The 20,358-nt window shown below is 42.4% G+C and overlaps 1 protein-coding gene and 1 long non-coding RNA gene across 4 annotated transcripts in view; one reads left to right on the top strand and one right to left on the bottom strand.

Moving 5' to 3' along the window:
• Window positions 1–3,749: 3,749 nt before the first annotated feature.
• LOC134809426 (uncharacterized) lies at window positions 3,750–7,781 on the bottom strand. The gene is made up of 2 exons (XR_010155073.1): window positions 6,395–7,781; window positions 3,750–3,922 (listed from the first exon to the last, which is right to left on the bottom strand). It is a non-coding gene; the product is annotated as an uncharacterized LOC134809426 (long non-coding RNA).
• Window positions 7,782–7,943: 162 nt separating this feature from the next.
• The window catches only part of LRRN1 (leucine rich repeat neuronal 1), a 48,302-nt gene continuing 35,887 nt past the window's right edge, over window positions 7,944–20,358 (top strand). The window contains exon 1 of one of the 3 annotated variants that reach the window (XM_063805296.1): window positions 7,944–8,439. The gene's annotated coding sequence lies outside the window, so the exon portion shown is untranslated. Of the gene's footprint in view, window positions 8,440–8,817; window positions 9,559–20,358 lie in introns of those variants that run through there. The other 2 variants (XM_526119.9, XM_009444779.5) reach the window with 2 other exon arrangements.

Consider the following 20,358-nt stretch of genomic DNA (forward strand, 5'->3'; position numbering starts at 1 on the left):
ATAGCTCCAAAACCCTCTGGTCCTTACTGAGTTGAATTACAATATGACCTTGCTTCTAGTAACTAGATAAGTCACCATTCATACATGACATATGCATCTGCAGCCTTCTTTCTCCAAAGCTACAAAACTCAAAAACTCAGTCAACTTTCCAAAAGATAGCTTGGATGTGATGCAAAGTTTGAGCAAGGTGATACAGACTCAAGAGTACAATGTGAACTGAATTCAAGAAAATATGGATTTCAACAGATGATTGGTCCAGTAGGTGAATACTTAGTTATCCATGAAAATGCAATAAGGTCAATGTTTTGCTCAAAAAAGACTGTTAACATACTCAGAGATAACAAGTATGAGAGTTCTCTACTATAAAAATAAAATGAAGTGCAGGCAAAATGGAGACAAACTTCACAGAAGAAGGTACTAAATGAAATGTAGAGGAAATTCTGTGGGCCTCAGTGTTTCCGCAAAATGTGTATAAGCCAATTGTGTCTACTCTATCTGCCAATCTTTCTTTTATAGCCTCTTAGGCCCCTAGGACTAAAAGTAAGTGTGGATGTTAAATTTATGATAATAGGGGCATTGAATTCCAGTGCAATAGTCTCTAAGCACTTTCTTATGAGGAACAATTCTGAACTTCCTTAAAGTTTTATGGTTACTGAAAGAAGAAAGATGTTACTGAAAGAGTAAGAAGTACAAGCTGCCGGCGGGGCAGCTGACAGTCTTCCTCTCCCTGCTTGAAGTCTCTGGGAACTTCAAGAAGGCACTGTGTTGATGATAATTAGGTTAGCAATCAACCAAGAATAGTTTTAAACTGAACAGAGAACTGGAAAGCACCGCTCTAGTAGCTGTTCTATACACATTTTGTTTGCTATAATGATGCCCTCCTACTGGCAGGATGTCCCTGAACTAGTCATTTTCTCTCTTACCTTACCAGACTTGTTATGAGGACTAAGTAAGATAATAGCCAACAGTAGGAGAGATGACTGTGTTTCTAATGTATGTTGCTATATTGCTAATACAGATTGCAATATGTTGCACAATTTCTCTGTCTACTTTCTAGGCACATACCTAGCCTACATTCCTCTGCTTCCCTTGCTATTAGACATAGCTATGTAACTGGGTTCTCACCAATAATAGTATGAGCCATTTCTTAGGCTGGCCCATAGAATGTTCCCGTGTGATCCTTTATTCTCTTTCTTTCTCTACACTCTGTGCAAATGAAAAAAATGTCTATAGCCATAGAGGAGGAAGAAGCAAAAAATGGAAGTCACCTGGGCCTGAAATGACTAGGTAGAGGCTACCTGGCCAGAAACATACTCTGTTACTTGAGTATGAAATAAACTTGCCTTATTTAAGCCACTGATGGTCTTTGGTTTACTTGTTCTCAGTGACCATTATATTAACTAATACATTAATATTAGTGAGTGCTTGCTATATGCTAGGCACATACACACTTCTTTTTTTCCTGGTGATAGAATATATGAACATAAAATTTACCATCTTAACCATTTTAAGTGTACAGTTCAGTGTTACTAAGCACTTTCCTAATGTTATGCAATCATCACTACCAGCCGTCTCCATAACTCTTTTCATCTTATAAAACTGAAACTCTACACCTATTAAATAACTCCACATTCCCTGCTGTCTGCATGCCCTGATAACCACTGTTCTACTTTCTGTATGATTTTGACAACTTTAAGTATCTCATATAAGTGCAATAATACAGTATTTGTCTTTTTGTAACTGACTTACTCCATTTAATACAACGTCCTCATTTCATATTCATGTTGTAGGGTATGTCAGAATTTATTTCCTTTTTAAAGTTGAATAATAGTCCATTGTATGTTGATATGGTGTGGCTGTGTTCCCACCCAAATCTCATCTTGAATTGTAGGTCCCATAATTCCCATATGTTGTGGGAGGGACCTGGTGGGAGATAATCGAATCATGGGGGCAGTTCCCCCATACTGTTCTCGTGGTAGTGAGTAAGTCTCACGAGATCTGATGGTTTTATAAGGGGAAACCCCTTTCACTTGACTCTCAATTCTCTCTTGTCTGCTGCCACGTAAGATGTGCCTTTCACTTTCCGCCATGATTGTGAGGTCTCCCCAGCCACGTGGAACTGTGAGTCCATTAAACCTCTTTTCCTTTATAAATTACCCAGTCTCAGGTATGTCTTTATAGGCAGCATGAAAACAGACTAATACATATGTATATACCACATTTCGTTTATATAGTCATCCCTCAATAGATATTTGGGTTGCTTCCATGTTTTAGTTATTGTGAGTAATGCTGCTATGTATGTGGGTGGACAAATACTTCTTTGAGACCTTGCTTTCAGTTCTTTTGAGCACATAGTCAGAAGTAAAATTGCTGGGTCATATGGTAATTTTAGTTTTAATTTTCTGAGGGACTCCCATACTGTTTTCTACTGTGGCTATATCATTTTATAGTCCCACCCACAGTGCACAAGTATTCTGTATTATTCTGTTCTCACACTACTGTAAAGAAATACCCGAGAATGAGAAATGTATAAAGAAAAGAGGTTGAATTGGCTCACGGTTCTGCAGGTTGTACAGGAAGCATGGCTGGGGAGGCCTCAAGAAACTTTCAATCATGGCAGAAGGTGAAGGGGAAGCAGGCATGTCTTACATGGCCAGAGAAGGAGGAAGAAAGAGATGTGAGAGGTGCTACACACTTTCATATAACCAGACCTCATGAGAACCCTATCAGAAGAACAGCTCTAGGGAGATGGTGCTAAACCATTCATGAAGGATCCACTACCATGATCCAATCACCTCCCACCAGGCCCCACCTCCAACATTAGGGATTACAATTCGACATGAGATTTGGGTGGGTACACCAATCCAAACCATATCAGGTTCCAATTTCTCCACATTCTCGCCAACACTGGTGTTTTTTGTTTTTTGTTTTAGTTTTTGTTTTTGTATAATAGCCATCCCAATGGGTATGAGGTAGTATTTCATTGTAGTTTTGATTTGCACTTCCCTGATTAGTGATGTTGAGCATCTTTTTTATTATTATTCTTTCAACTTTTATTTTAGACTCCAGGGGTATATGTACAGGTTTGTTACATAGGTATGCTGCATACGCACCTCTTTAAGTCTCACAGAACTCCACAATACAGGTACTATTACAGGCACAGAGAGCTTAAGTAAATTGTTCAAATTCACACAGTGTTTTGGGCTGGAATGTAAATCTAGGGACCCCAAATCATGAGCTCTGGCTCTTAATCGTTGCACTAGACTGTCTCTCTCAATATAAAAAAAAAAAAAACCCTACTAAGTGTAATGTAATGACACAGAGTTAGTTCTTAGTTTATGTTAACTATTGTTATACAGACAAAAGAGAAATCAGAATGGAGAGCAAACAATTAAAAACAAAGAAAATTCTAAAATTCTATCAACCGAAATCTTTACATAAGCAAATAAATATTTTTACTTTTTAATAACGTTTGGCTGGCTAAAGGTAAACAGTAAGGAAACAGAAAAAGTTGAATATGTTAACCTGATAATCCAAAGTCTAGTTTATATCTATAGATCAATAACCAAAATAGCATTTTAAACAAGTTTGTTTATTATATGTGATAACAAATAATTGAGAGAGTCCTTGTTTCTCACCAACAAAAAGTTGGTAAAATTATGCAGCCATTAAGCATTATAGCTTCAAAGACTTTTTAACGATATGAAGAAAATACTCATGAAATAATGTGACCCGATTACATAAAGACATTCATTCATTGATTCATTTATTTTTAAAAAGTTTGAGTACCTATTACATGGTATAGGCCCTAGTCTATGAGCTGGTCACATCATCCCTCTCCAAAGAGTATATGGTCTAGCTTTCAGTGCAGGCTTTGTAAATAGACTGGCAGAGTTCCTCTTCTAGGGCTTAGTTTCTTTATCTACAAAATAAAGAAGTTGGATTTGATGACTGATACGGTTTGGCTGTGTCCCCACCCAAATCTCATCTTGAATTGTAGCTCCTATAATCCCCACATGTCGTGGGAGGGACCCAGTGGGAGGTAATTGCATCATGAGGGTGAGTTTTTCCTGTGCTGTTCTCATGATAGTGAATAAGTCTCAAGATCTGATGGTTTTCTAAGGGGCAGTTCTCCTGCACATGGTCTCTTGCCTGCTGCCATGTAAGATGTGCCTGTGTTCCTCCTTTGCCTTCTGCCATGATTGTGAGGCCTCCCTAGCCATGGGAACTATGAGTCCATTAAATCTCTTTTTCTTTATAAATTACCCAGTCTTGGGTATTTCTTCATAGCAGTATGAAAATGGACCAATACAATGACTGTCAACATCTCTGCAACAACTAAGTTCTACAAGTGGAAACAGGACCCTTTATTCAGTCAGGAATAAAACATCATTTGATATATCTGCAAAGCTGCAACTCAACTAAAATTGTAACAGCACCATAAACCTATTAATGTTAGTTCTATTTAGAACCGCCCACCATCTTGGTTTATCCAAGACTAAGGTGTGACCTGAGATGTTGAGATTTTTAGGACTAAAACCCGGAGATTCCCAGGCAAACTAAGATGGTTGGTCACTTTAGTTCGATGTCAAATTTTTAAGCTTAAATGCAAAAACTAGTTTTAATTACAGAAACGTCAATTAATCCCTTTTTTGTGTTGGGATGTTTCATACGCAGTAAACAAACAAACAAACAAACAAAACCCTAGAAGAACAGGAACTACGTATATGTAGTAAACCCACTCATTGTCAAAAATTCTTAGAGAAACAATACATTTGGTATGAAAGTTAACAATGATCACAATAGTCACATAATTTTAAGCTACAGTCATCACCCTCTAAGAGCTTGGTGGTGGTTGTTTTAAAATCATAATTTTAGTTCAGAAATTGGAAAGAACTCTGACTACCGGTACTCTATTAATATTTCAATTAGAGAGAGACATATTTTCAACTTTGAAAAATTGCAGTTTTAAGAGGCATATGATAATTTTCTTTTCAAAATACAGATGTTCTTCTAAAGATTATTCAAATACGACTGTCTTCTGAAGTTTCATCTTTCTTTTTTTTCCTCATTTACCACACAGATCAGTACAATTAGGCTAACACCAATTATAATGTTCCTTCAAACCAAAGCTAAAGAACCTCAAGGGGCTGGTAGGGGAATCCAGAGGGGTTTGTAGTGTCTCAACACAGCCAATCTAGGGGCAAGAACTCTTTACATCAACAATAAGACCTTGCTCTCCTGGGAACTCTTGGGCTCTTGTCTCCAATTCCGTTCTCCTTCAAAAATTCCAAGGTCTTCTACCACACCTTAATAAATAACTATTAAGTGCTTTTTTACTAACTAATAAATTCAGGATCCCAGGACTGGGTGAGCTCATTAGGAGTAATTCAGATGGATTTGAGCTCTTTAAGCAAGAAGCAAGTAAGAGATTTGGTTATGCTGGTTCATTGATTCCTCTTCGTCCAATGATGCAAAAATGCGTGTTTCCTCTTCATCCATCCCAATGACAAGGAGCTTTTAAGTGTCAGTTAACAAGACAGTCCCGAAACCCCTTTGCAGAGTTAAAAAATGGTAATTTCTAAAATTTGGACCAATTACCAATTCAGGCAATTCAGCAAATTTCTAATAATTACACCACATTTCAGACTCTTTCATAATTGTCATGCTCATTTTTCCTCTTCTGTCCACAGCAAGCCCCATCCTCTCACCCAAATTCCTCCCCCCATCCCTGACACACATTTCTTCCTAATGATAATGCTCTTCTCTCTGTCTGGAACCAAATGCATGCAGTGGTCAAGTAGAAATGGGAAAAGCTGCCTTTCTCACTCTTGCTTTGGGGAAGAGGGAAATTAGTTTAAATAAATGATATGCTAATTTGAAAAGAAATGAATCGAACAGTGGAGAGACAGAGTCCATTTCCTCCACTGGAGCAGCTAGTGCCTTTGAGATATTCTGTCACATGCGGAATCATTATCCCACCTGTCTGAATTGATGTCTTGTTTTAGTCTTCAATACCTGCCTAATAATGCCTAGAGCTTACATCTGTCGTTGAATGCTTACTATATACTAAGCACTGTCCTAAGCATTTTACATGTTTACTCCCACTTAACCATCACAATCCTTTGGGATAAGTACTGATATTAACCCTACTTTACAGCCAAGGAAACTAAGGCTTAAAGAGATAAAGTGACTTGCCATTAGGGACACAGCTCATAAATTGCAGGGCTGGGACCTAAGCAGTGTTGGCCTGGTTTCAAAATTCATACCTTGGTCCCTGACTCACACCATTCTCATGAAGTCTCTTCCAAAACCTGGAGGCTGTTCTAGATCTGGCCTCCCAAGAGCAACTCTCACCATCATTAATTGCTCCAACTGCTCCTCCAAGACCTACCTCTGTAAAGCTCCTCCTTGAAGGGCACAACCTCATCTCTCTTCCACTCCCAGGAAGGCAGGCTGGAAACCTAATAGAGACTCCCTAAGAAACCTGCATTCTATCTCTCCCTGACCATTCAATTTCTGTACTTCCACCAGAGCCAACTTCTATCAGACAAACTCCATGCTATCTGCATGCTAACTCCATGGATAATCTGCATGAAAAGGGGGGAAAGAGACAAAATCATGTTACAAAACTTGGGTAAGGGTCTAGACTCAACTTGCTTTGAAAGATCTTAAATCTTCCTATTCATTTGTAGACAGCAGTGGGCCTTTTTCTTCCTCTGCTCTCTGCACGACCTTCTAGCCCAAGTGCTAGTATCATCTTTTCCTAAAGACTTTTTAAGACAAATTGTGACCATTTATGTCTACATGACACAGTTTCAGGATAACAAAGTGTGAAGACACACAAAGACATCAAACATTTATCAGAGACCTACGCGAAACGCCAATAAATGTTATAGGGATCAAGAATATGATTACTGACATTGAATTTATCCTGTGGCTTTGAAGAATCCAAAGGATGATTCTCTAATAATGTATCCTTCCAAACTCTCCAGAAGTTCTAAGTTTAGACATCATAATGAAATGTCACCACGTTCCTTTGCCAGAAGTTGTTCAGTACTGAGGGGCTAATGATGCTTTCGCTTAAAGCCGATTCCCCCAATAAAGGGTGCCGAGGCTTTTCTGAAGCCCTGCTTCGGGCTGGCGACTTTGAAGTTGAGACGCAGGTTCACGTGCAGTTTCCGAAGACCCATTCCGTCCCCACCCTCCTCCCCTTTCTCGGAGACACCTCCACTTAAGACTGCCTTCTCAGTCCTTCGCCGCCTATTTAAACACAACTTCCACCCCTAACAAATCAGAAAGCTGTAATTTCAAAGTTTCAGAAACGTTTTCGGAAAGCCTCCTCAAATGGGAAGCGGCTTCGCCGCTGAGTTAAGCGTCCGAATCCTCCTTCCCGCGGCAAGGACACCGGCCCGGGCCAGGTCTGCGGAGGACGCCCCCGGGCGCGCACGCATAGCCCGAGGACGCGCCCTGTATTTTAAGACGCAGGGTCGGATTTCACCCCGAAACTTGGCGCCCACAACCCCAGGCCGAACTGTGTCTGGTTCTCAGCCCCCGAGCCCGAGTTCTACGCTGCAAAGAGATGTGGCCCCATTGTGCCTAGCTGGCCTCCTAGCACGGACGTGTATTTTCTTTTGGTCTGTCTTTTGCTAAAAAACGGCAGTGCGCTTCGCCTCCCTACCCAGCCGCAGCCTGCTGTCCCCTAGACAAAAAGCGGCGGCCGCGGCCCGGCCACCCGAGGCCCGCCGCGCTGCGCCTTTGTGGGGCGGTCTACAGATGGTGCCCAGCACGGGGCTGCGCCGAGGGCGGGGGCGAGGGCGCGGGCGGGAGGGGGAGGCCGGGAAGAGGGTCGGGCGGGAGGGGAGGAGACGGCGGAGCAGCCAATCCGCGCGCGGCCCATCAGCTGACCGCCTTTGCTTACACCAGGTGCACGCCGGCTGCGGGGAGCACAAAGCGGGGCGCACCGAGGGCGCCGGCAGCGAGCCGGTGAACGAGGCGAGGCCCGTGCGCCCGCGGCTGCGAGCGCCCGCCTGGCGGGGAGAGGGGCCGGCGGCGTCAGCCCGGGCGGCGGCATCCCTAGGCGCCTGGGGCGCCTTCCTCCGGACCTGGCCGCTCGCTGCCCCGCCCTCTGCACCCCACTTCTCCGACCCTCCTTCCCAATCCTGCCTCCCCCTGCCCTGGCCTCTAAGAGCCGATTGAGCCCAGCCCCGTGCAGCAGCTGTTGCTTGTGTCGCCGCCTAGTCTCCAGTCTTGGTGCTCTGCCCGGGGTGCCCCAAGGAGCCAGTGCGCGCTGCGGGCTGGGAAGGAGGCGCCGCTCAGCTGGTCCTCCTGGTCCTCGTCCTCCTCCTCGTCTTTCTCCTCCTCCTGCTGCTGCTGCCGCCGCCGCCGTGGGTGCCGGGTCCGTGCGCACCCCAACACCCCCACCAGCTGGGCCTCGAGGTAAGTCCCTGGCCGGCCGCGCCGCGGCAGGAGGTGTGGGAGGCAGCGAGGGGAAGTCGAGGCAAACTTGGTGGCGTGGGAGACCCTACAGGGTCTGGGGAACCTCAGGGTAAGATCGCGGGCCTAAGGGGGACGAGGGGGCGCGGCTCATGGAGCTGGGGAAAATGACGAAGTCGGGAAACGAGAATATAGTGCCCCGTTTCCCCCGTCCCCCTTGCCAAAAAAAAAAAAAAAAAAGGTGTGGGAGAGCGATAGTTGGGAAGGCAGGCCAGATAGAAATAGGCAAAAAAAGGCAGTGACTGGAGCCGAGCCTGCTGGATTTCAGGGGCCGACCAGGGGAGGGTGGTGCCCGGGGACGGGGAGGGAGGAGGGCTGCCAGGATGTGAACTGGGGAAGGCAGCTGGGGCTGGAGAACAGCGCGGAAAGGGGGCCAAGAGGAGGGAAAGGAAGGTGGCGGGTTACGGGGAGAGGAAGGAAAAAGGGTGTCTTGGCGGTGGCCTTGGTAGGAGAACGGGGCAAGGGGCGTAATTGACAAGGCATTGGAAGTATTGAAGTCAGAGCGTTGGGAAGAATCTACCCAACTCTCCAGGGTCCACGCGGGCACAGACCTCAGCCTGTGAGCCTGGAGCCCAGAAGGAGTGGCAGCCCCAGGACGTTTGCCAGATAGCCTGAAGTGTTAGGGAAGCCTCACCCCCGCCAGGAACGGAGCTGGCGCTGAGTTCCCGGCTCGGCCGGGGTCAGAGGCGAGGAAAGTTTGCCAGCGAGTGTCCTTTGTGCTGCGTGGAGAGGGGTGTGGGCGGCCGCCGACTCGGCGCTTCCCCGCCTCCCGCCCGGGGAGTCCCTGCCTGGCAAGCCGGGGCTCGGGGGAAGAGTCCAGCAGCGAGAGGGCCGCTTGTCCCGGGACGGGTCCAGGGGAGCCCGCGCGGAAACGCGGACCCGGCGGTTCGGCCCGGATGCCACATCCAGGAGAAAAGGGGACCTTGCCTGCCGTGTTCACCGCTGTAGCCCCAACGCCAAGAACAGAGCCTGGCCGTGAGTGAATGACTGGCCGGGGTACAAATGGTTTTGAAGCACTTGAACCTCACAGGCAAAGGCTGAGAGTCTCAATCCCATCCCGCCGTAAGTATTTTCATTCCCAAACCTAAATCGTAAAGGAAAAGTGGAATTCTAATTGGGTGAGGGAACAGGTACTGCCGACTCTGGCTTTTGCGTGGAGGATTTTCTAAAAGACAAGATGTTTTGTTTTGTCTTGCCATGACAATCTAAATAGTATTAGTGGAAAAGGCTCATTATTTCATTTTTAAAAGCTAGGGCTGGAGGAGTGGAAAGTTCAGGAAGGCACTTTGATCCGTATAAATCTAGAGTAAAAGTGTTACTGGCTCCAGGGCCATATGTGTCCCGAAGTCTCTGATTTGCATGCAAATGTGAGCGGATCCTGGCAGATGTCTGGCCTCATCCATTCACATGAAGGAATTTGAAAAGACAAGGAGTCTTCACTTAACAATAGACCTTAAGAAAAGAGAATAAAGACGCAGTGTGAGTTTTTCTGTTTGGGAATTCCATGGCTTGCTGACACCTTTATTCAGGAGCCAAATTCTTTAAGTGCTATTGTACTGAAAGCTCCGAGTGCTGCTTGCTCTTTACCTGGCTGTATATATTCGTGCAGTATTCAAGCTGGATATTCTAAGCTAGTTAGGAAAAGGTTTGTGTGAAGCAGACGGTAACTTTAACCCACTTCTGGCGGCTTGAAGTGATTTCTGAATTGACCCCTCAACTTTTCGAGTTTTCTTTTAATAATTTGACTCTTGCTCAAATTTGGTCCTCATCTTCAGAGCTATTCATTATAGTAGAAGATCGTTGTCGTTGACCGACATGAAGATTTCCTGAGAATGTCCACTGTCTAGCTGAGAATGTCCACTGTCTAGCTGAGAATGTCCACTGTCGTCTAGCTGAGAATGTCCACTGTCTAGCCAAAGTCATTTCGGTTCTTAAGGCACCAACTGTAGAACCGCAGGTGATGCAACTGTCCCAACCCTAGTTACCCGAGTGGTTTTCAGGTCACATAACAGTGAACGGGGAGGTAGTCGTGCAATAGACTCTGGAGCAAGGGCCTTTCTGCCGTGTCTAACATTAGCTGAGTGACCGCACTGCACTGTTCACCTCTTGGCATTGTGCGACAGCTGAACAAAAGGCAGGCAGTGTGGGCCGCACGTGAGGCAGGCGATTATATTAATACCTACGACTAACCAGCCCCAGTGGCCTCTTCTTTTGTCAACCTCAAACACTGTTGAAGGGAAAAAGAACCTATTCACGGAACAGCATTTGCCCCAGTATTCTATATATTCACTGAAAGGGACATTAAAATACAACACCCCCCCAACCCCCGCCAGAAAAAAAAGACAACATTGTTTTGGAGGGCTCAGTGTTTCGGGGGAGGGGTGGACAACAGATGTTAGTCTGCTATTTTACATGTTCCTTTAAGTTATTTTTGCAGGTTCAGTGCCTTTTATACATAAGGCAATATTTTCACAGGATGGGGAAAAATGAATTGAATCAAATTTAAGTAAGAAAATGTTATAGCCAAGTTTGCATTTTGTGTCTTAGAGCTATATAGAAGTCAGAAAGTAACAAATCATTCTAATAAACTCTTAATTTGACTCTTCACGCCTGATGTCTTCCTGATAGAGTTGAAGGGTAACTTAAAATAAACTTGACATTTCTAGACTATAAACCATTTTGTTGTAAAGTTATCTAGATATTTTTGAAACCTGGTAAGTTAAAAATGACCCTCACATTTGTGAAACCTTATCTTTGGCAATTAACCTGCCTGTGTAATCGTTATTCTGCAAGTCTAATGAAAGGACAGATTAGAACTCATTCCTTGGTAAATAAAACTAATAAAGTGTTTAATTATTAGAAAAGGATCATTCTGCTAAATAAAAGATCTCAAGAGCAGATCCAACTGCAGACTGTGTTTCTAAAAAACAACCTCAGCTAGCTCTGGTTAATGTCTGAAATTCTGGGAAAGCAAGGAAAAACTCAACCATTGATCTCTCTCTGGTTAGTCTGTGCTAAGGCCACCTTCTTGATCTAAACTGCTAGAGCCATTACCACATATTCTAAAGCAGTGACACTCATGGGAATATACTAGGTACTAAAGAAAATCGGTCTCTACAGAGTTATATTGCTACTTCCCAAGCCAGTGGAATATAAATAATAATGATAAATAATCAGAATGGTGGGCTTTTTATACCACCATAAGTAGGCCATAAGTCATAAATAAAATATGGTAAATTATAGGATGCAGATGCCATTTTTACGAGACTTGCACAATGCTTACTTAAAATTTATTTTTAAGTTACAAAATAATAGTTCCCCGAATGATTCATTTCAGCACTAATGTCAGGTTATTCAAATATTGTATTTAATTTTAAAAATTATGCTGAACATCTATTTTGGGTTAAGCCAATCTGGAGATAAAGCAAATTCCATTGTAGAATCATATGATCATTTAGAATCATATGTTTCTGGGAACAATGAAAGTATCTTTAACTCATGAATAGAGCTTTGATTAATATTTAATTCAGGATGAAATTATATGGATGAAGTCAGAAAAACATTTATTCTGTCTTGTTTTGGCTCAAAGTACAGAATAGAGATAAAAGTTAAACCCTATCTGTAAAATTCAATACTTTAGTGACCAAGGGGTCCATTTGTTCTAAAAGTCTTTTTAGGTGAAGTTTGCTTTTTGATTTCTTGTTTTAGCATATATTAGCATTCACCTGCTTTACAGATCTGTTACAGAATGTGGCCTCCCGAGTTCTGAAACATAGATAAATGCATGATAAATGGTTTATTGACATTGCATTGTAATCCATGATAAAATGATAAATGTTTCCAGACTTTATGGGCACCCTGTAGAACTGTTAAGCATATTATCCAATAATTAAAAAACATACCATTTTATGTTACAGTTTTTTAAAAGAAACAATATGCAAGCTTTACTACTATTATATTTTTTACTTTTTGAATGTTTTCAAAGCTCTAGGCAAATGTCGGGAGTTATTAACAATTTTATCAGTTGATTGGTTGGTTAGCAAGCTATTATCCAGTCATAGCTGGATGATCTTGGATCAGTTGCTTAACCCCATACCAACCTTTAATTTTGTCATGTATAACATAATCGAGTTGGGAGAATAAGGCTGGAAGGACTAACTGCCATAATCAGTGAGATGACTAAAAGGAACTGCCATAATCAGTGAGATTACTAAAAGGTTTATGTAAGCCATGCCTCCAGTACCACAATTAACATCAACATTTAACTTATATGGGACCATTGTACCTAATGAACTGAGGATCATTCCTGAGATGCGGAGAAGCTAGGGGTGAACTTGGAATAATACATTCCCAAGGTCCTGTCCACTCTGACTTTAGAGTACCCTCTAAAGATGCTGCTGTATCAGCTTAAGACACTTAGTTTTAAAATCTATGGAGTGAAAACTGCTTTTAGAGTGGCTTATTGCCTTCCATTTATACTCTTTATTGCTCAGAGGTTAGAGTGTTATTTGAAAGCTCCGATTAATATAAATGAGTTGTAATTTTCCAACCCAGGCTGTCCTAGCTCACATCTATTATACCACTGGCAGACATGTGGACTCCACAGCTGTCCCCTCATTTGTGTATGAAACAGACACACTGGTGGCATTTTTTGGTTACCATAGTTACATTAACAATATACATGTGACATGACATCCTTCTATGTGAAAGGTTTCTGTGGCAGATATTTTGTAGAGCTGGGAGTAAAGGAAAACTATTTAAAGTTTGGGGAACACATAAATTAGTCTGCCATTGTATTCTGGAGCCACCATTTCAATCCAGGGAAGAGAGCCATCCTACAGTGGTGTCCAGGAAAGGGCAATCTTGGAAACAAAGATTTTCAAGGGAGGCATTTCCAGCAATGCCTAACCTCTTCAGGAGAGTGTCCATTTAATATTCATTTCAAAATATTTGTTCTTCCTATTTATGACTGCCCTTTGTGAGATAATGTATTAGCATAGTCATTTTCAATTTGTAGGGGGACAGTGGGCAGCACCAATATTAGCATCTATCTCAGTAAGACCTAGGAAACAAAAAAGGAGTTTGCACTGTTAAGCAGTGAGCCACAGAAAGAATCATCCTTTAGACAAACTAAAAAAGCTTTAAAAGAGAGAAAGGTGGCTTAATTGGTTTCATGCCTATAATTTTCCCCTCTAGAAAGAAAAATGTTAGCATGGCAATAAAGAATATCATTAACCTGCATTGTTATTTCACAATAGTGATAAGTCTTAATTTGCATCCATAATAATCAGTGTAATCAAGTACTGTACAGAGAATCAGGAAGGCGCAGGCTCAATTCCTAGCAATGACACTAATGACTCAATGTCTGACCTTCTGGATGTCCTGCAACCATCCCGGTGCTTCATGGCTCTATCAGAGTTGTGCGTTAAAGGATCCAGGAACACTGGTAGATGATTTCAATATTACCAGTGCAAATAATTTGATTTCTGCCCCAAGAGCTAGAATTATATGGAGAGCTAATAGTCTGGGTACAGCCCCTGCCTTTCTGCAAGGTGATGTTTCTGGTCCTTAATCCCATAGCTAAGAGATTTTGTTGTTCTTTTTAAAATTTTCTCTCCCTAGCATTGACAGTTTCTCACCATCTCACCTGGGCCCGCTTGAGGGGAAAAATTTTACCAGGGGTACAGGAAGCCATTTACAATCATTAAACATTTGTTCACCTCACAAGTATATATTGAGCACCTGCTGTATGCCAGGCATTACAGAAGGCAGTAAAACTGAAATAAGTTAGCTTGATTTTTCTGCAGCTTGTACATTGGAGCATTTTGTTTCCATCAACCTATGCATTCTCCTACAAGTATTTATTGAGTGCTCTGTGTGAAAAAGGCACTCTGCACAGAGGATTTCAACCAAGGGTGATTTTTGCCTCTGAGGGGACATTAGGCAATATTTGGAGATTTCTTTTTGTCACCTGCTGTCACAAGTGAGGGTGGGATGAGGGTGTTATACCGGCATCTAATGGGTAGAAGCCATTAGATCCTAAAATGCATAGCACAGGAAGCCCCCACAACAAAGAATTATCTGGTCCAAATGTCAGTAGTCGCAAGGATCCTGCCTCTGCCCTCAGTGAGCTTCAGTCTAGTCGGGGTTACAGAAAGGAGACTGACAAGTGCAGCATAGTGTGCTATGATGGTGAGAGTGCAGGCTACAGAAGTACAGAAGCAGCAGCCTTCATTCAGATGTCAGCTGCCAGCAGAGGCTTTAAGAAACAGACTGGTTAATTCACAGAACAGGCTTTCACCTGCCACACAAGTGCTCAGCAGGAGACGATTTTCCATCTAGCCTCTTTGAACATAAGGGGGTTGGATGGTTGCTTGAGAGAGGGTAGACTCCTTAAGTTTGTCAAGAACTTTAAACTGAAGATGGAGTTAATTCCTTGTAGGAGTTGGTCAGAATTCAGTGTGTCTTGAGTAAACAGGAGAGGAGGCTGGAAACAGAGAGAAAGTCGATAGCAATAAACATAGGACAGCACAAGCTGCATGAAGAGAAGATGCAGCTGAGTTGACAAAGCTGTCACTGCCTCATATTTTAGAGCTTTAAACTTTGCCAAATCCTTAAATATTTATCTCATTTGACCTATAACATCCTGAGATACCAAATGTGATTGTTCTTTCTCCTTTTCCCCAATAACTGAGGGACGAGAGTCATGGAGAGGTTCATTGTGACTGTGGACAAGTCACTCGATGAAGTTTATCTGTAAAAGGAGAGGTCTTGTGAGGCTTCTCTTCCCAGCACAAGTTGAATTTGTCTAGGGTCACCCATCTAGGGGAAGACTGGAGGTGGGATAAGACCTGAGACTCCTGTCTCTCTCAGACCTAGTGTCTTCCACTCAGATGGTAGCAGCTTCCTAGACCGTGGAGTCCTAACAGGTAACAAGCTGACGGTGACTCAGCATGCTAGCTCTTGGGTTACCAAAGAAAGCAAGGACCTAGGATGCATCGGTTAAAAAGTATCATGCAGAGAAACTTAAGCTGGGTTTCCCCTATACCTAAGGATTAACCACGCCCCCTACCTAATGGCTTATCTTAAGCTGACCTTAGCCACTTAAAAAAAGACTTGTGACAATCTGGGAAGAAAGGTTCATAGGAGAGTGCAGCTAGAGTTAGCAAACGAGATAGAAAATGGGACAACCCAGAACATGTGGGAAGAATGGACTGCCTAGAATAGATGTTATAGTGGTATCATTTTCTGTTTTCGTTGATTTTTGTTTTTTCTTTGATAGGAGCGTTTTAACTTTCCTATCAGAGAATAATGACCAGTGTATACAGATATGCACACTTACATGCACACACATCACACATATAGAGCAGGGGAGACAGATTTCATACAAGTTTATGTTTGTTTCTTGTTTGTTTAGTAAGACTTGCACATCAGAACGAGTTTTGGAGAGAACCTTCCCTCAAGGTCTTATTTCTGGTTTCTCTGGGATAATGAGTGTAAGGTTTCCTATGAGAAGTAAGACTGAGAAGCCACATGACTACTCAAGGTTCTTTTCATTCTCTGTGGTTTCCAGGATCAGGAGTGAGAGTTAGGTAGGACTTCAACCATATCCTGAGAGTTTCCAGGACACATGTGGAATCTACATGAACTCATCAGACCATCAGAGAACCATAAGGACAGTGGAGTAGCAATGACTGGCTTTCTCCAGGTTGTTATTCCAGCTGACTGTGGTTCTGTGCAGTGAGGACTACATGTAAGGCCTAACCCCCCAAAGGACCAGTTAGCTTTGCTGTGTTCCACAGGGACACAGCCAGCCTCCTCACGTTCTCAGAAACTCATCCTTTCTCATGGGGAAGCCATGTGAAAAATGTAGGTCACTTCAAAGCCATCTGAAGGCAAAACACAAAATATGTGGGCAAAGGCTGGTGGGATATGTTTCTCTTCATGCATTCATTCACACTGTCAAATTGGAGTCCTGGTGAACAAGTTCCCAAATGGCTTCACTACCAGGATTGAGCACTGGAGCGGAGATTAGTTCTATGCAAATGAGACGCTTTAGTGATCGAGAGGAAAATATTACATAGGGCTCCCAAATTCTATCCCCAGAGCCCACCATTTTTCCTAACGTAGCATACAGTAGTAGCAGTAGAATAATGATACTCTACACTGTGCCTTTCCAATGTGTTGGGACCCATCACCAACACCTTATGTGCATTAACCCCTTTAATCCTTGCAACAACTCTGTAATGTAGACACCCACTTTATAGCTCAGGAAACTAAGGCAGACCGCAACTAAGTACCTTGCCCAAGGTCAAACAACTAGTGTGTATGTAATAAATATTTGTCAAGTGAATGAATGAATGAATGAATGGGTACACATCTGTTTTAGAGGAGAGAGTCCTTTATTTGAATTCTCAGTTTATGGCATTCCTGCTTTCCAGGCAGGGCATTTTCAAGAACTGCCTCTGTGACTTGTGAATGATAGGGGAAGAGCTGGTCAGTGGAGAAGCAGGGGTTGAACCTGGGTCTGTCTGACTCTAAACTTGTACTGTTAAAGTGCTTGGCTATATTTCTTCCTCTTTAATTGCAGCTATAAAACAAGAGGACTGGACTACGTTAGCTCTCTTAGCCCATTCCACTCAAAAAGTTACATAATTCCATATTAAAGTCTATGTAAAATAAATCACTTTTTTTATTTTGCTACTTTTAATTTTGAAATCTAGTTTGGTATTTTTATTTAACCAATCATTGAATTATCTTTTAAAATTATATTAGAATTATTAACAGAACATATTTATAAACCCTCTTTAAATCATTTTAAATGGATGAGAATGCATAGTTACAGATTGCATTCTCCTAACCCTTACCATCTCACTGCCTATTAAGTTATATCATCATTGCCTAAATTTAGGTGTCTAAAAATTGAAAAGCATCTTTTGTTACACAGGGAAAAGACAGGTAAAGTGATTAATTTTGAAAAAATTACTGCCGATATTTGCAGAAATAAGTAGGTTGCTGAATCTAATGAATAGTATTGAATGATTTTTTTTTTTCTTTAAGATGGAGCCTTGTTTCTGTCGCCCAGGCTGGAGTGCAGTGGCGTGATCTTGGCTCACTGCAGCCTCTGCCTCCGGGGTTCAAGCAAGTCTTGTGCCTCAGCCTCCTGCGTAGCTGGGATCACAGGTGCCTGCCACCATGCCCAGCTAATTTTTGTATTTTTAGTAGAGACAGGGTTTCACCATGTTAACCAGGCTGGTCTCGAACTCCTGACCTCAAGATATCCACCTGCCTCGGTCTCCCAAAGTGCTGGGATTACAGGCGTGAGCCACTGCCCCCGGCCATGAAAAGTATTGAATGATTTTTATGAGCTTCAAACTGCTAGCAATATTAAAAGCTACTACTTGAGATTCGCTTCTAAGGATTGTTTTGCTTTAAGGTATCCTCCTGACATGCAAGTGAAGCATCAGAGCAATGTGTCAGTCATTGCCGTAGTGTTACAGGACATGCAGCCCAAGGCAGGGGAAGGAGTGGGTAACAAGGCATGTCCTAGATTTGGGAAGAGTTAGTTTCAGAACTGCTGCTCAGCTCTGTGATCTAGAGTGATTTCATGGAACCTCAGTATCTACATCTGCAAAATGGGGATGATAATAGAGCCCGCCTCTTAGAATCACTAGAATCACTCAGTGAGAACATGCATATGAAGTCCTTAGCACAGCTCCTCTTCCAAGGTGCATACTTAGTATACAGCAGCAATGAGTGGAAGTGGTATTTATGTTCAAATCTGATATTTCTGCCTGCTACAAGGTCTGCATTCTGAGGATGCTAACTCTGAGGCAAGTGGAGAGATTTTAAGGGACAAGAAGACTCAGACTAGATATTTTATGAAGTCCGTAGTTGACATGGTTGTCACCTTTCGTGGTGGACCCCTAGAGTGCTTTATGTTTGTCTAGACATGAGAAATATGGATTCCACTGATGTGCTTTGAAAGAATTGGCAAACAGGTGAATACATTAGAGCCTTTTTTGTTTGTTTCCAGATTCTCTTCTGTATCCCACTCTCTTTTCTCTCTGAAAATATTATAATGCCCCTAAATGGTGATTCATGGAATCACATTTTCTAAATAAAGAGAATAGGTTAGGTTCAGAGATATCATTCCACCAAGAGAAGCTGAATTTAAGACATTGTAGCAAACAAACCCAAAAGCTTCACCTCTCTGCATCCACTGTGATATGAAGGTTGGCCATGTAAAACTCTTAGAACAATGCTGAGCATCTTGTAAATGGTCCATAGACAATGCAGCTACCATTGTTACTGTTAATTCTTAGTATCATCGTCATCATACAACATCGTCATCTTGTATCTTGACCAAACCACAAGGCTTCTGGTTAGGACCAGATTAGAACAGTGCAGTTTAACCACAAATCTTTCTGGAAGCAAGAGAAAGTCACCAGGTATGCTGGGCATGGTGGTGCACACCTGTAGTCCCAGTTACTTGGGAGGCTGAGGTGGGAGGATCACCTGAACCCAGGAGGTTCAGGCTGCAGTGATTCCTGATCACACCACTGTACTCTAGCCTGAGTGACAAAGCAAGATGTTGTCTCTTTAAGAAAAGGAAAGAAAGAAAAGAAAAAGAGACAGTCACCAGGCCAGCCAAATCAGGTGTGATCCTTAGGGAGATGAACCCACAGAGGCCAGTTGCTATGAGTTGGCCTCCCTGGCACCTCCCGTGTTTCAGCTAGCTGATTTTCACTTGCACATGAAGGGAAGAGTTGAGAATACCATTAACTTGATTTTCTTTGAATTCTTTGTGAAATGGAAATAGTAATTATTTGTGGAGAACTTCATTGTCTTGTTTAATCCTCATCATCAGTGCTTCCCAATTGCTGTGACCACATTTACGGGTTAATTGTAGATATCCATACTCTTAGCTCTGGGGGAAAGCCAGTACCACACAGCTGGTCACCTGGCTACCCTTGCAGGCCAGTAAATAGAGTTTTCTAAGTGTGCTGAGAGGAACACATACCAACTCTGGGAGTTATGTATTATCCCCATTTTAAAGATGTGGAAAAAAAACCCGAGACAAGGATCTTGCCCAGTATCGTACAGCTAGTAAGAAGTATGCATAGGAACAATACTCTTAACTCTGGTTTTCCTCCAGACTGAGTTAGTCACATTGTCCTTGATCTTCCCACATCTCCTTGTCCTCACTCAAGTCTAGCATGTGTTATCTTTATTTACATCCTGTAATACCACCACCACCAAGCAGCTTCGTAAGGGAAAAGGCTATGACTGAGTCTTAGGTCCCTGGCACCTATAAAAGCATTTGGCACATGGAAAATGTACTTAGCAAATATTCAGTCGTTGAAAGAGGAAAGGGGTTTCCGTATCATATGTCTATTTCATTTTGCCATATTGCTGCTTTAAAATAATTTGTACAAAGTTATTTCATCTGTATTTTGGTAGAAAATGAGTAGTTCATAAACCCGTATTATACTCAGAGATATTACTATGTTACTGCTTTAGAGAGCTTATTATAGAAAGTTGAACTCATTTGGGAATGCTTTTTGTGATATTATTGCCCAGGAAGTGTTATTAATCAAAAAGTATTCATTAAATGCATGTCGAATATCAAGTGCTATTAGAAAGGTGATATGAGGGTTGAAGAAAATGTACATGGTGTTATTTCTGTCCAGATGAGCTTCCAGACTCATTGGGGAGGTAGAGTGAATAGAATCAAATCAAAATAATTAAGTGATCATCTGTAGGAATTCTGCAACAAAGCAGAAAAACAGGGGCTCAGACCAGACGGGTTTGAATCTCAACTTTGTCACGTAATAGCTGTGCTGAGTATTGGTTAAAAGA

Source organism: Pan troglodytes, chromosome 2, assembly GCF_028858775.2.
Source record: "Pan troglodytes isolate AG18354 chromosome 2, NHGRI_mPanTro3-v2.0_pri, whole genome shotgun sequence".
NCBI classification, from domain to species: domain Eukaryota; kingdom Metazoa; phylum Chordata; class Mammalia; order Primates; family Hominidae; genus Pan; species Pan troglodytes.